Here is a 16,303-nt window from a genome sequence, read left to right as displayed (position 1 = left end):
TTACCTTCAAGTTCTAAGCCTCTCATGAGTACTGTGTGATAAAAGAACTCACTTCTCATTGGTATCCTTCTGCAGGCAGGGCCCCCCCTTCCTCTGCTTCCTACCTTCCAATGATGTGTTCAAACCACACCTGTGCTGATGTCCCTCTCCTGTTCTATTTGTCCTTGCAGGTTTAAGCCTTTTAAAAGTTGTTTACTGACATATTAGTGGAGTGTGAGAAGGACAAGAGCTAAACATGTGCAGTCAGCTGACCATGTTTAACCCCATGTATTACTTTTATAATGATATTTAAAGGGTAGACTTCAGCTATCTGGAAAATTAACTTCTGCAAAATGCCTCATTTCTCAACGATGATCAATAAAAGGTACTATAGATCACAAAAGACCATGGGTTGCACTTGGAGGCAATTTCATGGGATTCCCAGAGGCTCACCTAAAACTTCTCTACTCAATATAGAAGATCCTATTAAACCCCCCAAAGTTGTTACGTTTTAATTCCAAAACCAAAAATCTATAACTCTAGAGGCATTTGTTAAGATCACTTTACAGAGATGGAAAAAAAAAAAAAGCTCTATTACTTTCTACAAATGTATATAGTGAGCCAAGGTTTTCCTTTGGTTCTCTGAGACCGAAAAGTTTTGAGACAAAAGAGTCTGGAGATAAAGGCAAAAAGGGATCTAGAGTTGAAACCGGAGAGACATTATGAGTAGAATATTCCAGAAATCCAAAGGAATAAGTTTCTAAGTGCAGCCTCCACTGTTAAGTGATACAATGAAAATATGTATGATGTCTTTGAAAGCCTGGATATTATAGACTCTTCTATAAGCAGAACAAGGGCTTTGGCATTGATAATGGGGTTTTTGTTTTTTTGGTTTTAACCAAAATATATATTTTTTTAATTTTTAAATTTTTATACAAATTTTAAAGGTTACTTTCCAATTACAGTTATTACAAAATATTGGCTATATTCCTCATGTTGTACAATACATCATTGAGCAGATCTTACACCCAACAGTTTGTACCTCCCACTCCCCCACCCTTATATTGCCCCTCCCACTCACTGGTAACCACTAGTTTGTTCTCTATGTCTGTGAGTCTGTTTCTGTTTTTTTATATTTACTAGTTTGTTGTATTTTTTAGATTCCACATATAAGTGATATCATACAGTAACTGTCTTTCTTGGACATATTTCACTTAGTATAATGCCCTCCAAGTCCATCCATGTTTTTGCAAATGGCAAAATTTCATTCTTTTTTATGGCTGAGTAATGTTCCATTGTATATATATACCACAGCTGCTTTATCCATTGATGATGGTTTTTTACTGAGATATTTTTTCTCTGGACTACCCTCCCTCTTAACTAACAGACTGCATTCAGAAAACTGTGCAGCAGAGTTAGAGGTATAGCTAATGACTCCAAAGGACAAATGCCTCCCACAGAGATGAAGTCTATAACTCTGTCTTCATTAACACTATTTAATCAGCCAAACCAAAAAGGTACCAAGTAGATTTATACCACCAACCCCATACACGCCAGCATTCAACTCATGTTGGAGGATACTGTAATACTCAGCATATGTGGTATAGCTTGGTGACCCACTTTGCTGATTAAGCAAAGATATCTCCCCTATCATCAGGTAAGAATATAATCAATTGTGCCAGTACTTTTTTTTTAAAGCAGCTAACATGTTGATAGAAAAAGTATTTTGTCTTAATTTTTATAGTTGAAACATTCATGTGGTATAACTAAAACCTAAAAAAAAATACACATCCATTTTTCAGAATATTTTGACTTTTCCTAACGTCCATATTTCTCATGAATTTTCTTTTTATCAAATCAAGGTCTAAAGAACAATTTTCAGCATGAAGTAATCAAATACTCCATAAAGATAGCCCAGATCTATATCCCCACCCACACCCAACTTCTCAATTCCTTTAATGTCCTGTTTTACAGACTTTGGTTAACAAAGGTGAAAATATGATAACGCTCCTCTTGTTCAAAGTTGAATCACTATCAGAATAGATAAGGATGAAAAATTATGTACTGGAAATGTATGGGAGTTCAGTTTATAAAAAGGAACTAGCAATTCAAAATTGTCAAGGACAACTGTTTAGCCAGGTATTTTTATATAGATGAATGAGAACAAATTCAGAGAAGGCCTACATCACTTCACATCCTTAAGAGTTTTTAATTGGCAATTTTCAAGTGCTTTGTTATCACAAGCAGAAGCCCTAATACTGATGGCTATATCAAATCCACTGAATTGCTGAGAAAAAATGTTATTTTAAACTCAATGTACAGTTGTTGAACAGAAATCAAGATAAATAGCCATCAACAATAGTTACTATTTTTAGAATTTGAAGTGCAAATTCATTACGATTGTCAAGAAGATTTTTTTTTCAGAATTCATTCCTTAGTTCTGTGATTCTGTGCTTTGTTAGGAAGCACTAGGATGAACTTTGTCATCTCACAAAACAAAGACTCTAAAATAGGCTGAGAAATTCAAGAAATAATCCCATTTACCATTGCATCAAAAAGAATAAAATACCTAGGAATAAACCTACCTAAGGAGACAAAAGACCTATACCCCCAAAACTATAAGATGCTGATGAAAGAAATCGAAGATGACACAAAGAGATGAAAAGATATACCATGTTCTTGGATACGAAGAATCAATATTATCAAAATGACTATACTACCCGAGGCAATCTACAGATTCAATGCAATCCCTATCAAATTACCAATGGCATTTTTCACAGAAATAGAACAAAAAAAATCTTAAATTTATATGGAGACACAAAAACCCCGAATAGCCAAAGCAATCATGAGAAAGAAAAACAGAGCTGGAGGAATAAGGCTCCTTGACCTCAGACTACACTACAAATCTTCAGTCATCAAAACATTATGGTACTGGCACAAAAACAGAAATATAGATCAATGGAACAGGATAGAAAGCCCAGATGTAAACCCATGCACCTATGGTCACCTAATCTATGACAAAGGAGGCAATGACTATACAGTGGAGAAAAGACAGTCTCTTCAATAAGTGGTGCTGGGAAAACTGGACAGCTACATGTAAAAGAATGAAATTAGAACACTCCCTAACACCATACACAAAGATAAACTCAAAATGGATTAAAGACCTAAATATAAGACCAGATACCATAAAGCTCTTAGAGGAAAACATAGGCAGAATACTCTTTGACATATATCGCAGCAATATCTTTTTCGATCCATCTCCTAGAGTAAGGGAAATAAAAACAAAAGTAAACAAATGGGACTTAAACTCAAAAGCTTTTGCACAGCAAAGGAAACCATAAACAAAATGAAAAGACAACCCACAGGGACTTCCCTGGTGGTCCAGTGGTTAAGAATCTGCCTTCCAATGCAGGGGATGTGGGTTTGATCCCTGGTCGGTGAACTAAGATCCCACATGCCGTGGGGCAACTAAACCCACATGCCACAACTACTGAGCCCGCATGCTCTAGAGCCCGTGCACCACAACTAGAGAGCCCAGGTGCTCTGGAGCCCGTGCACCACAACTACAGAGCCCACACACCACAACTAGAGAGCCCATGTGCCACAACTACTGATCCCGTGCACTCTGGAGCCTGCAGGCCACAACTAGAGAGAAGCCCGTGCACCTAATGAAGAGCCCACACACCGTAACAAAAGATCCCGCATGTCGAAATGGAGATCTCGTATGCCACAACTAAGACCCGATGCAGCCAAATAAATAAATAAATATTTAAAAAAAGAAAAAAGACAACCCACAGAATAGGCCAAAATATTTGCAAATGATGCTGCAGAAAAGGGATTAATCTCCAAAATTTACAAACAGCTCAGGAAGCTCAATATCAAAAAAACAAACAATCCAATCAAAAAATGGGCAGAAGACCTACATAGACTTTTCTCCAAAAAAGACATACGGATGGCGAAGAGGCACAGGAAAAGATGTTCAACATCGCTAATTATTATTAGAGAAATGCAAATCAAAACTAAAATGAGGTATCACTTCACACCAGTCAGAACGGCCATCATCAAAAAGTCTACAAACAATAAATGCTGGAGAGGGTGTGGAGAAAAGGGAACCCTCCTACATTGTTGGTGTGAATGTAAATTGGTACAGCCACTATGGAGAACAGTACAGAGTTTCCTTAAAAAACTAAAAATAGAGCTACCATATGATCCTGCAATCCCACTCCTGGGCATATATCCGAAGAAAAACATGGTTCAAAAGGATACATGCACACCAATGTTCTTTGCAGTGCTGTTTACAATAGCCTAGACATGGAAACAACCTAAATGTCCATCGACAGAGCAATGGATAAAGAAGATGTGGTACACATAATAAGAATGAAATAATGCCATTTGCAGCAACATGGATGGACCTAGAGATTGTCATACTGAGTGAAGTCAGAGAAAGAGAAATATCGTATGATATTGCTTACATGCAGAATCTAAAAAGAAATGATACAAATGAACTGATTTACAAAACAGAAACAGACTCACAGACTTAGAGAATGAACTTATGGCTACCAGGGGGGAAGGGTTGAGGGATGGGATAGATTGGGAGTTTGGGACTGACATGTACACGCTGCTATATTAAAAATAGATAACCAACAAGGACCTACTGTACAGCACAGGGAACTCTGCTTAATACTATGTAATAACCTAAATAGGAAAAGAATTTGAAAAAGAATAGATACATGTATATGTATAACTGAATCACTTTGTTGTACACCTGAAACTAACACAACATTTTTAATCAACTCTACTCCAATATAAAATAAAAATTTTGTAAATAATAATAATTAATTGAGTGCTTTATGTTCAAAAAATAAAATAAAATAGGCTGAAATCTTTAGAAAGTTGGTTCTGGTAGAGTAAAAAAATATTCTTTACTACAAAGAGCTATTTTTTCCCCATTTTAAACATGCAGTTTTCACAAAGTGGATGCTTCCCTTCAGTTAGTTAATAATTTAAAGGGGGTTCACCTTCTTAATTCTTAAAAACCCATGGGGAGTCAAGCTATAACTAAATCTTAAATTTTGGTTTAGTGTATTCTGTTGGGTCTTTGAAATAAATTATTAAAGCACTCCTTCTCTTGCCTTACCTGCCCTTTTTTTCTACTTCTGATCAAGGGTTCATGTGCACAAACACACACATACATATACATAAGACACAGACTGAACTTACTAACATCTTTCCGCTAAAAACTAATTCTGACAACACCTCCTTTTGAAAAAGGTATGGCTATGAATGTGGGACATTAAAGTTGAACACAGCACAGAGAAAGATGAACAGATCAAATTAGGAAAAGTATAAGTATCTATGTTCAAAGATGATACTGCCATACTTTGGTGCGAAACAAATACCTGGCTAGATACTCGCAAATCAGTCTCTTCAACATGCACACCCAATACTGAGTTTGATGGAAACGGCTGGATTAATCCGAAAAGCTTCATATCATAATTATAAGCCAAGTTCCTAAAAAGTGGGTAGAACTTGGGCAACATAAAAAGACATATATGGAGAACTAAAGCACCAGTTGAATAGAGAGGAAAAAGTCTTACATGGGAGCAGGAAAGCAGGTTTTCCAAGTCAGAATCGAGGGTGCAGGTAGGATTATAGCAGGAAATAAGAATAACATAACTTTACATTCATATAGCACATTTCTGTTTACAAAGAAATCTTTCAAAAATTATTTCATTGGAGGGACTCCCCTGGTGGTCCAGTGGTTAAGAATCCGCCTTCCAATGCAGGGGACGCAGGTTCAATCCCTGGTCGGGGAACTAAGATCCCACATGCCACGGGGCAACTAAGCCCACGCGCCACAACTAGAGAGCCCGTGTGCCACAACAACAGAGCCCACGTGTTCTGGAACCCATGCACAACTAGAGAGAAGCCTGTGCACTGCAACAAAGAGCCCGCATGCCGCAACTAAGACCCGATGCAGCCAAAATATATATATATATATATATATATATATATATATATATATATATATATAAAAATAGATTTTTTGAAGACAACAGGTATATTCATTAGGCTGGACATACATCTTTGGCATCAGACAGACTTGGACTTGAATCCAAATTCTGTTATTTATTAGCTCTGTGACCTCCAGCAAATTGTTTGATCTCTCTGAGGCTCAGTTTCCTCATCAGAAAAATACAGATAACTCTTACTCATGGGACTGTTAAAAGGAGTATATCAGATAACATATGTAAAGTGCTTGTCACATAATTCCATCTCCTCTTAACCTTACAAACATTGCTAAGTGCCCAGTATCTTTTTAGGTTCTGTGCTAGGCCCAGCTGGGGATACAAAGGTGAATGAATATGACATGGGCTCTGCTTTCCAAGGGGCTCAGAGATGAAGGAAGGGAGTTCAGTGAAGACTTCACAGAAGAGATGCTTTAATTGTGTCTTTTTCCTTCCTTTAAAATATAAGGAAGGGACTTCCCTGGTGGTCCAGTGGGTAAGACTCCGCATTCACAATGCAGGGGGCCTGGGTTCGATCCCTGGTCAGGGAACTAGATGCCGCATGCATGCCACACCTAAGAGTTTGCATGCCACAACTAAGAGTCTGCATGCCTCAACTAAGAAGTCCGCATGCCACAACTAAGAGTCCACATGTCACAACTAAGACCAGGCGCAGCCAAAATAAATAATTTTTTTTAAAAAAATAAGAAATAAATATCAACTGGATAAAAAGAGAAAATATAGACAAGCAAATATAAAAATAAACAATAAATCAGTCCACCAACAAGAAACAACTAATGTTAAAATTTTGAGGTAGGGATGTATACGTGTGTGTACGTGTAAGTTTAGGAGGTTATGTGTATGTATGTATAAGCACACATTTTAAATAAAAATGATATGCTATTCTGTTTTATAACATGCTCCTTTTCATTCAACACTGATGAAAGAAATGTCCACATATCGAGGTATGGGGAAGTCATTCTGGCTTATATATGATTTAACTCGAATTTTATGTTAACTAAAACAGCCTGTTTGTGGCCTATCAAACATACACTGTACATCTGCTTTGATTATTAAAGAAAAGAGCACACTGACCGGAAGTAAAGAATGTCCATGTTAAAAATAAAGATTAAATGCTTCCCTTCCTGGACGTCAATGCTGGTACTCATTCAATGATAAGCCTCCTTTCCAGGTGCCAATGCCATACTGACTAGTTGTGTACATGCTGATCTGTTCTGGGTTTTTGGGTTTTTTTTTTTGAAACCTTGAAGGAATGCATCCCTGATTTGTTTGATGTTCTTTATTCTGACAAGATATAAAACCATGCTGAAAACGATGCTTCTCTGGAGCAGTTCCTCAGAGTCATCTGAGAGGCTGTCTCTGGGCTATAGCCCTCAGTTTGGATCAAATAAAACTCTCTTCCTATTATAGAATGTTTATTGATTATTGATCAACAACACTATAATGAACATTTTTCTATGTCAGTAAATATTAATATATAATAATACCTAATATTTTTTACTATTTTAATCTTCACAACCCAATGGGATATGTACTATTATTACCTCCATTTTACAGATAATGAAATTGAGACACAGAGAGGGAAAGAAACGTTCCCAGGGTCACACAGCTATTAAGGGACACAATCAAAATTTGAACCCAAGCATAGTCTAGAGTCTGTGCTTTTAATCACCAATACATATGCCGCAATTTTAAAAAGCTGAATACACTGTGGAAAACGTTATCGAGGCAGCTCAAAAAACTAAAAATAGAACTACCATATGACCCAGCACTTCCATTACTGGGTATATATCTACTAAGAACAAAAATACATTCGAAAAGATATATGCACCCCAAAGTTCACAGCACCATTATTTACAATTGCCAAGATATGGTAGCAACCTAAGTGTCCATCAACAGAGGAATGGATAAAGATGTGGTGTACACACACACACACACACACACACACACACACACAATGGAACATTACTCAGCCATACAAAAGAATGAAATTTTGTCATTTGCAACAACATGGATGGACTTGGAGGGTATTATGCTTGGTGAAATAGTCAGACAGAGAAAGACAAATACTGTATTATATCACTTATATGTGGAATCTAAAAACTACAACAAACTAGTGAATATAACAAAACAGAAACAGACTCACAGATATAGAGAACAAACTAGTGGTTACCAGTGGGGAGAGGGAAGTGCGGAGGGGCAACACAGAGGTAGGGGATTAAGAGCTACAAACTACTATGTATGAAATAAATAAGCTACAAGGATATATTGTACAACTCAAGGAATATAGCCAATACTTTATAATAACCATAAATGGAGTATAACCTTTAAAAATTGTGAATCACTACATAGTACACACTGCTCTTAGGGCTTTACATGTATTAATTCATTGAAATCCCACCGTTATTGCTGCCATTTTGGAAATCTGAAGGAACTGAGGCACAAAAGGAAAGAGACCAGCTCAGGGTCATATAAGCAGTAAACAGAGGAGCTGGGGTTCTAACCCAGGCAGTGTGGGCCTGAGGCCCCACTCTTAACCCTATATTATACTGCCTCCCCAAAACAGTAGATCACAATACAATGGTGACGTTATGCCTTCAAAATATCAAGAGAATAATATCCAATAATCCAGAAAATGTAACCAGCAATGTCCCAATTTATGCTTGCTTATTAACTTTCATTATATGTTCTCTTAGTACAGTTTAAGTTCTAAGCATGTTATAAATATCGAAGTCTGGCCAAGTTCAAAGATGTGTTTATTGTAAAGATAAAAAAAACACATAGTCCATTTCTTTTCCTGGAAGACTCTGAGAATACAAATAAGACTAATACCATTTTAAGTATTAGGTCATTTAGCTTATCGTTAAAAAATGTAATTAGCGGGCTTCCCTGGTGGCACAGTGGTTGAGAATCCGCCTGCCAAGGCAGGGGACACGGGTTCGAGCCCTGGTCCGGGAAGATCCCACATGCTGCGGAGCAACTAAGCCCGTGAGCCACAACTGCTGAGCCCGCGTGCCACATCTACTGAAGCCTACGCGCCTAGAGCCCATGCTTCTCAACAAGAGAAGCCACTGCAATGAGAAGCCCACGTGCAGCAACGAAGACCCAACACAGCCAAAAAAAAAAATAAAAAAAAAAATGTAATTAGCTAAAAACAAAACTATGGTCTTTACTTTTGAACTTCATTTGAAAGTACCAAGGAAATTTTGAGGTAATGATACTTTAATTTTTAATCATCAAATCAATTTGCTCTTTCATACTTTCAAATAAAATAAATGAGTGTTTCCCTCTTTAGGACAAACAAGGAACTTAATTCCAATAGACCTAATTTTGCTCAAATGTCTATGTATTTTTTTAAAAAATACACTTCCTTTATGTTAGATAAGAGCATAGGTTCTGAAGCCAGACTGACTGGCTTTAAATCTCAGTTTAGCCACTTGCTAGGTCTAGGAATAAAATTTGGCCCTATGAAAGAATATGTCAACACTTACCAAACTGCAAACAATAGACAAAGTACCAGATTTATTTTTTTCATACCAGACAAAGGAACAGTTCCAGTCTCCTTTACTTATGTGCAACCCCCCTCCAAAAAAAGTAAGATTCAAAATCCCATGACTTACCATTTGCCCTAAAGTTAAGAAACAGGAATTCACGGGTTAGTTTTATAATAAACACAGTGGACAAACCCTTAAGCAATCTTTTTTTTAATTGAGGTACAGTTGATTTACAATATTATATAGGTTTCAGGTGTTACAATTTTTAAAGGTTATATTCCCTTATAGTTATTATGAAATATTGGCTATATTCCTTGAGTTGTACAAAATATCCTTGTAGCTTATTTATTTCATACATAGTTTGTAGCTCTTAATCTCATACCCCTATCTTGCCCCTCCCCTCTTCCCTCTTAAGTATCCTCATGACCCCAGAGATCAGCTACAAATTTATCCTAAGTAGTCCTGAGAATTTTGTTCAGCAGGCTCTCTGCTGTGGAATTCTTCCTCTCTGTTCTTCAACCTCTGTTGACACTGTTTCAGGTCTTAACAGAAGCCCTTTTAATGCCCTCCTCTCCTGAGTGGCGGGTAGCACGCTTCAGGTGAATGTTCAAGAGATCAGAAACCATTTCTCCAAAATTACAAGAAATATACAGTGTTCTGCAAACTCAGGTGGGAGTAGGGGAAGGAAGTAATTCCAGTATTATTCGTTCCCTATCTGCTTTGGTTGTGACATCAAATGCACAAGCAGATCAGGAGCAATTACTAGAGCATAAAACAAAACACTTGAACTTTTTTACAAACAAAATCAACTAAGGTAAATGGTCAGCCTAAAACAATTTCCCTAAGATGTGGAATAACCCATTTATTCCAATTAGTAAATTGTTAAAATGTTCTCCTGATTATAGGTCTGGAAAAGTGGACTTCTACACTAGAGAATTATAAAGTAAAAATAGGTAAAAAAAATTTAATCCTTCAGCCATAGCTATATAATTATAAATATAGATGGAAAACACAGGCCAAAGCACAGCTAATTGGCTCATTTTATCCTCATTTCCTTCAAGGATAGAAGTATCTGTGAAAATTGATGTAATCTACCAATATCCCACACAAATATGAGCCCACAAAGATGAGGAAATCAATTTTCTTTTTTCTTTTTTTTTTTTAATTTATTTTTGGCTGCATTCGGTTTTCGTTGCTGCACGCCGGCTTTCTCTAGTTGCAGCGAGCAGGGGCTACTCTTCATTGTGGTGCGCCGGCTTCTCATTGCGGTGGCTTCTCTTGTTGCGGAACACAGGCTTAGGCGCACAGGCTTCAGTAGTTGTGGCACGTGGGCTCAGTAGTTGTGGCTCACGGGCTCTAGAGCACAGGCTCAGTAGTTGTGGCTCACGGGTTTAGTTGCTCCTTGGCATGTGGGATCTTCCCGGACCAGGGCTCGAACCTGTGTCCCCTGCATTGGCAGGCAGATTCTTAATCACTGCGCCACCAGGGAAGTCCCAGGAACTAATTTTCTAATAGTGCTGGAGAAACTAGAAACATATTTATGAAACCAGAAACATCCTACACTTTCACTTTAATGGAACACATTCTAAAAGTATTGTGACACTATTTCTGCTATACTATCTCAGCAAGTAAGTAAGCAAGTTATATCACGTGAAATCAACCTGAATACTGTGATTTATAAATGAAACACATGGTTGCTGGGACAATAGACTGAACTGAAATAGGCCAACTGTCGCCTGCCTCTCCCACCCCCCACCCTCACTGTGATTTATGTCCTAAGAAAGATTTCTGTTTAAAAACAAAACTGTAAAACCTTTAAAAGCTGAACTTCCCTTTAACAAAGATAAGTAGAAGGAATTTTGAGACAAAACTCCCAAATATTATTCTCATTTATGTCAGTGCCTGTATCATGTCAGACAAACCTCTCCTCACAATTTACTTTCCCAACTGGCGAAAGAAAATTATTTTCACTCATTGGGATGTCAAAAGTCTTGATTAAAGTTTGCCAAGCATTTTTAAATATGTAGATAAAAGCAGTTATAACGAGGAATTTATAAAAAGGAATGTGTTGCCTTAGATCCCTCCAAGAAGTAAAGGTTGTGGTATGTTAGTTAGGGTTATTTTTGCTTGCTCTCTCACTCTCATTTTCAAACAAATTTTACCACTTCTGCATGCATTTTTCAAAGAAAAACAACCTTCTGCGTTAGAGACCAGGGCTGTTAACCTATCCTTTGGAGGAATTAGTGTTTAATCTAACGCTACCTAAAGGTCAAGAATCAAGACCTTTCTAAGACTATGATTGCAAAAAAATAGTTTCTATCAGGTTAAGAAGGCCAGTAGAGAAATCATTTTGGAGGAGACAAGGAAATACAGAAATTCCTTGGGGAAAAACTGGAACGCCTTCTGACTTCAGACAGTGTTGTTATTCATTCCCAGCAATTTTTTTAAAAAGATTCCAAATTATATTTAAGACACGACACTCAATCAGAATTAAAATATAGCAAGCTTTACTTTTTCTCTTTTACATTTGAGTTTACATCAGAATTAAATCTCACACATTAACACTGCTTTTGTCACTTCATGGGTTTTCTTCCTATATATAAGCTTTTTTATTGGCTGGAGGGTAGTCGGATATGGTTGTAAGCTTACCAGTTTTGAATTCTATATTTTTTCCTTTTAAACAGTGACATTTTGGAAGATGTGGCTGTGTTAAAGATGTTGATGTACAATGTATTGCTGGACGCATCTTTCCAGCCCCCCAAGCCTTTGCTCACATTATTTCATGTACCTGGGCTGTCGTCCCCCACCTCCATTCCTGCAAAGCTAAATCCTATCCATTTTTCAAGGCCCAGCTCAAAAGCTCCCTTCCCTACACTCTCATAACACTTTCTGTTTCTAATATACATTACTGAGATTAAAAGGGTATATCTGTCTTTCCGGAACTACATTGTGAGACCCTTCAGTACAAAAAGGAAAAAACCCTCTCATGTCATGACTGTAGAAACAAGAAAGTTTGAAAGATTAAAAAATAAAATCTCAGTTCAAAATATCCTTTAAAAAGGATGAGATAAGCAATGTAGTTATTCAGTAAGTGGGGCTGCTAGAATCCATTGTCTTCATAACTGAACTCAACTTGAATGCAAACTCTCTTGAGGCTAGGGACTTCATCTTATTTCTTGTGTATACACCTTACCGCCCCCCACAACTCAATATCACCTAATTCAATGTTCTGCACATCTTAAGTCTCAATACAAAGTCATACCACTGTAGATGAAGAGGATGTAATTAAAACAAAAACCAGATGCTGAATAATATTAACCTGCGAAACGATGAAAGAGTTGCCGGTGCTTAGGATAAATAACTTCAACGTCTACAACAAAAAGTGTCAAAGACAAAGATGCCACAGGGTGCAACAAGGATGGAGAGTAACTTTACTGGGAAGGGGTCAGAATAAACAAAATGAAATGGAAACAAGAGTGCTCTCTCAGTTTACTTCATGCTCCCAGAGCGAGACAAGAAGCAAAATATCTAATTTCTTTACATTATTTCATTAATAATGGTCATCAGTCCATGTGACTTCCAAAACCGGGCACAGACCTTCTTGTACCTTCAATTAATTAGGTAACATGGGCTATGGATGGTCAGGACACTTCCTCAGGAGGGGACAAGAAAGCGACAGGGGTCAGGACCCAATCTTCCCTCCTCTATCCCTTGTTAGAGGAGGTAAAACAAGAGTGTAGTGAATACCTTGGTTGTGAAGCGGTGAGAGTTTGGAAACTCCCCCAGATTAAAATCACCTTCTCGCCACACTCGGTAGTACAGACTGACAGTACAGAACACCCCTCCTGTAGAAGGGGACGACGGGAAGCCGACATAGGACTTACCTGTTTTTTCTGTCCTATGGTTAAACCTCCGGAGCTACGCAGCCGGTGGCGGCGACAAATCCAGGCGCGTAGGCTCCGATCTCACACACCAGGAGAAGTCACAGTAGCCGCGGCGGCGATGGCGGCGACGGCGGCGGCGACCGCGACGGCCGCGGTGTCGCCAACTCCTCCCTCCGCTTCTTCCCCGAGCTGCCCGGCCGCCGCTTTTACCCCACCTTCCCCCCCCACTTCCGGGTGATGCCCCGGCCGGAAGCAGCCGGCGAGGCGGTGGAGGACGCGTCACGTGAAAGGGGAAACGCCCAGACTAGAGTCAAGCTTCTCCCGCTCCCTTCTGCGCCTGGCCTGATACACAGCCGCCAGCGAAAGTCTTCCTTTTTGGCGCTGCAGAGAGCCCTCTTTCCCGCTCACCAAAGACAAAACAAAAAAACCCCCACCAAAATCTGCAGTTTCCTAACCTGAAGCCAAGAAGTACCTTAGACCTACTTATAAATCTTCTTCTGGATAGTTCAGCCTCTCACAGCATGACATTAACGTGCTCCTGTTAGACTGTGTAGCCTGACTCCAGATGAATTTACCCTCATCCCTCAATTGAAAAATGATCTCTGCGCGCTCTCCGGTGAGGTCGTGGGAAACCGCGCTCATTCGCGCAAAATGGAATTCGCTTTGCTTCACTTCCGTGTTTCTCCAACAGAAGGGTGAACAGATGTGCATCAAAAGTTTAAAAACAAATCGGTGGCTGAGGCTTGGAGGAGTGACATTAGGTTCTGAGTGAGAATACCACACTTAGGTAAACTTGGAAGGCCCAGGAGGCTAAAGCTTTTCTGCAAAACAGATGCGGGGGACACTGAGGGGTCTGTCCCAGCTCAGCATCCAGCTGACAAATCTTGTCAGTGGATTCTGCCCTGCTGTCCACCGTACCAATGCAGTCAGTCAAGCTGGGCGGCGGAGCCTTGGGTTTTGCTTTCCCGAAGAATTGGTTCGTCTTAGGCGGCCACGGAGAAAACCCAAACACTGGAGCAAAACCAGAAACGGAAGCAGAGCACACCATTTCCTTTTGAGGAAACTAGTGAACTTACATGATTGTTAGCATTCAAGGAAAAGCTACTTTATTCCCTGGCAGATTGTACAGCAGATGTCTAGAACTTATTCATCTTGCATAACTGAAACCTTATACCCATTGGTTAGCAACTCCCCATTTCCCCCTACCCTCTGCCCCCCTGGCAACCACCATTCTATTCTCTGCTTCTATGAGTTTGACTATTTTAGATACCTCATCTAAGTGGAACCATGAAGTATATGTCATTCTATGACTAGCTTATTTCAGTTAGCATAATGTTCTAAAAGTTCATCTATGTTGCCACATACTGCAGGATTTCCTTCTTTTTTAGGCTGAATAACATTGCACTGTATGTATATACGCATTCGTTAGCCATTTGTCTGTTGATGGACATTTAGGTGCTTTCCACACCCCAGCTGTTATGAATAGTGCTGCAGTGATCATGGGAGTGTTAATGTCTCTTCAGTTCTTTTGGATAAGTACCCAGAAGTGGGATTGCTGAATCATATGGTAGTTCTATTTTTAATTTTTTGAAGAACTTCCATACTGTTTTCCTTAGCAGCTGCACCAACAGTGTACAAGAGTACCAATTTCTCCACATCTTTGCCAACACTTACTTTTTTGTTGTTGTTGTTCATAACCATTCTAACATGTTTGAGGTGATATTGTGGTTTTGATTTGCTTTTACCTGATGATTAGTGATTATCTTTTCATATATGTTTGCCATTTGTATATCTTTAAGAAATGTCTAATCAAGTCCGTAGCCCATTTTTTTTTATTTATTTATTTTTGGCTGCATTGGGTCTTTGTTGCTGTGCGCAGGCTTTCCCTAGTTGCAGTGAGCGGGGGCTACTCTTTGTTGAGGTGCACAGGCTTCTCACTGCGGTGGCTTCTCTTGTTGCGGAGCACAGGCTCTAGGCGCGCGGGCTCAGTAGTTGTGGCACATGGGCTTAGTTGCTCCGCTGCATGTGGGATCTCCCCGGACGAGGGCTCGAACCCGTGTCCCCTACATTGGCAGGTGGATTCCTTACCACTGTGCCACCAGGGAAGCCCCCTTAGCCCATTTTTAAATTGAGTTATTACTTTTACTGTGGAGTTGTGGGAATTCTTTATATTTTGGGGAGCATAACCCCTTATAAGATATATAGTTTGCAAATATTTTCTCCTATTCCTTAGATTGCCTTTTCACTCTGTTGTTTCCTTTGGTGTGTGGAAACCTTTTAGTTTGATGTAGTCCCACTTGTTTATTTTTGCTTTTGTTACGTATGCTTTTGGTGTCATATCCATGAAATCATTGTCAAGACCAATGTCATGAAGTTTTTCCCCTATGTTTTCTTCTAGGAGTTTTATAGTTTCAAGTCTTACATTTAAGTCTTTAATCCATTTTGAGTTGATTTTTGTGTGTGCTGTAAGATAAAGGCCCAATTTCATTCTTTTGTATGTGGCTACCTAGTTTTCCAACATCATTTGTTAAAGAGACTATCCATTCCCCATTGTGTATTTTTGGCACCCTAATTCAGTACAGTTGCAGGATACAAAATCAACATATAAAAACCAGTTGCATTTCTACATATTAACAATGAACTGTCTGAAAAGGAAATTAATTAAAAATCCCATTTACAATAGCATGAAAAAAATAAATGCATCACGTGAAAAAAATAAAACACTTAGACCTAGAAAAATTGTACAGATGAACTGGTTTGCAGGGCAGAAATAGAGACACAGATGTAGAGAAAAAACGTATGGACACCAAGGGGGGAAAGTGGTGGGGGGGTGGTGGTGGGATGAATTGGGAGATTGGGATTGACATATATACACTAATATGTATAAAATAGATAACTAGTAAGAACCTGCTATATG

General features: G+C 38.8%; 1 protein-coding gene and 1 non-coding gene across 2 annotated transcripts in view; one reads left to right on the top strand and one right to left on the bottom strand.

Moving 5' to 3' along the window:
* ATP7A (ATPase copper transporting alpha) overlaps positions 1–13,583 on the bottom strand; it is a 151,095-nt gene extending 137,512 nt beyond the window's left edge. Inside the window, exon 1 of the mRNA XM_036839792.1 lies at positions 13,387–13,583. The gene's annotated coding sequence lies outside the window, so the exon portion shown is untranslated. The remainder of the gene's footprint in view (positions 1–13,386) is intronic.
* On the top strand, positions 6,466–6,538 carry TRNAV-CAC. Its single transcript has one exon. It is a non-coding gene; the product is annotated as a tRNA-Val (tRNA).
* Positions 13,584–16,303: the final 2,720 nt, after the last annotated feature.

This window comes from Balaenoptera musculus, chromosome X, assembly GCF_009873245.2.
Source record: "Balaenoptera musculus isolate JJ_BM4_2016_0621 chromosome X, mBalMus1.pri.v3, whole genome shotgun sequence".
NCBI classification, from domain to species: Eukaryota; Metazoa; Chordata; class Mammalia; order Artiodactyla; family Balaenopteridae; genus Balaenoptera; species Balaenoptera musculus.
The sequence above is the reverse complement of the archived record's forward strand: the minus strand, read 5'-3'. Positions and strand labels throughout refer to the sequence as shown.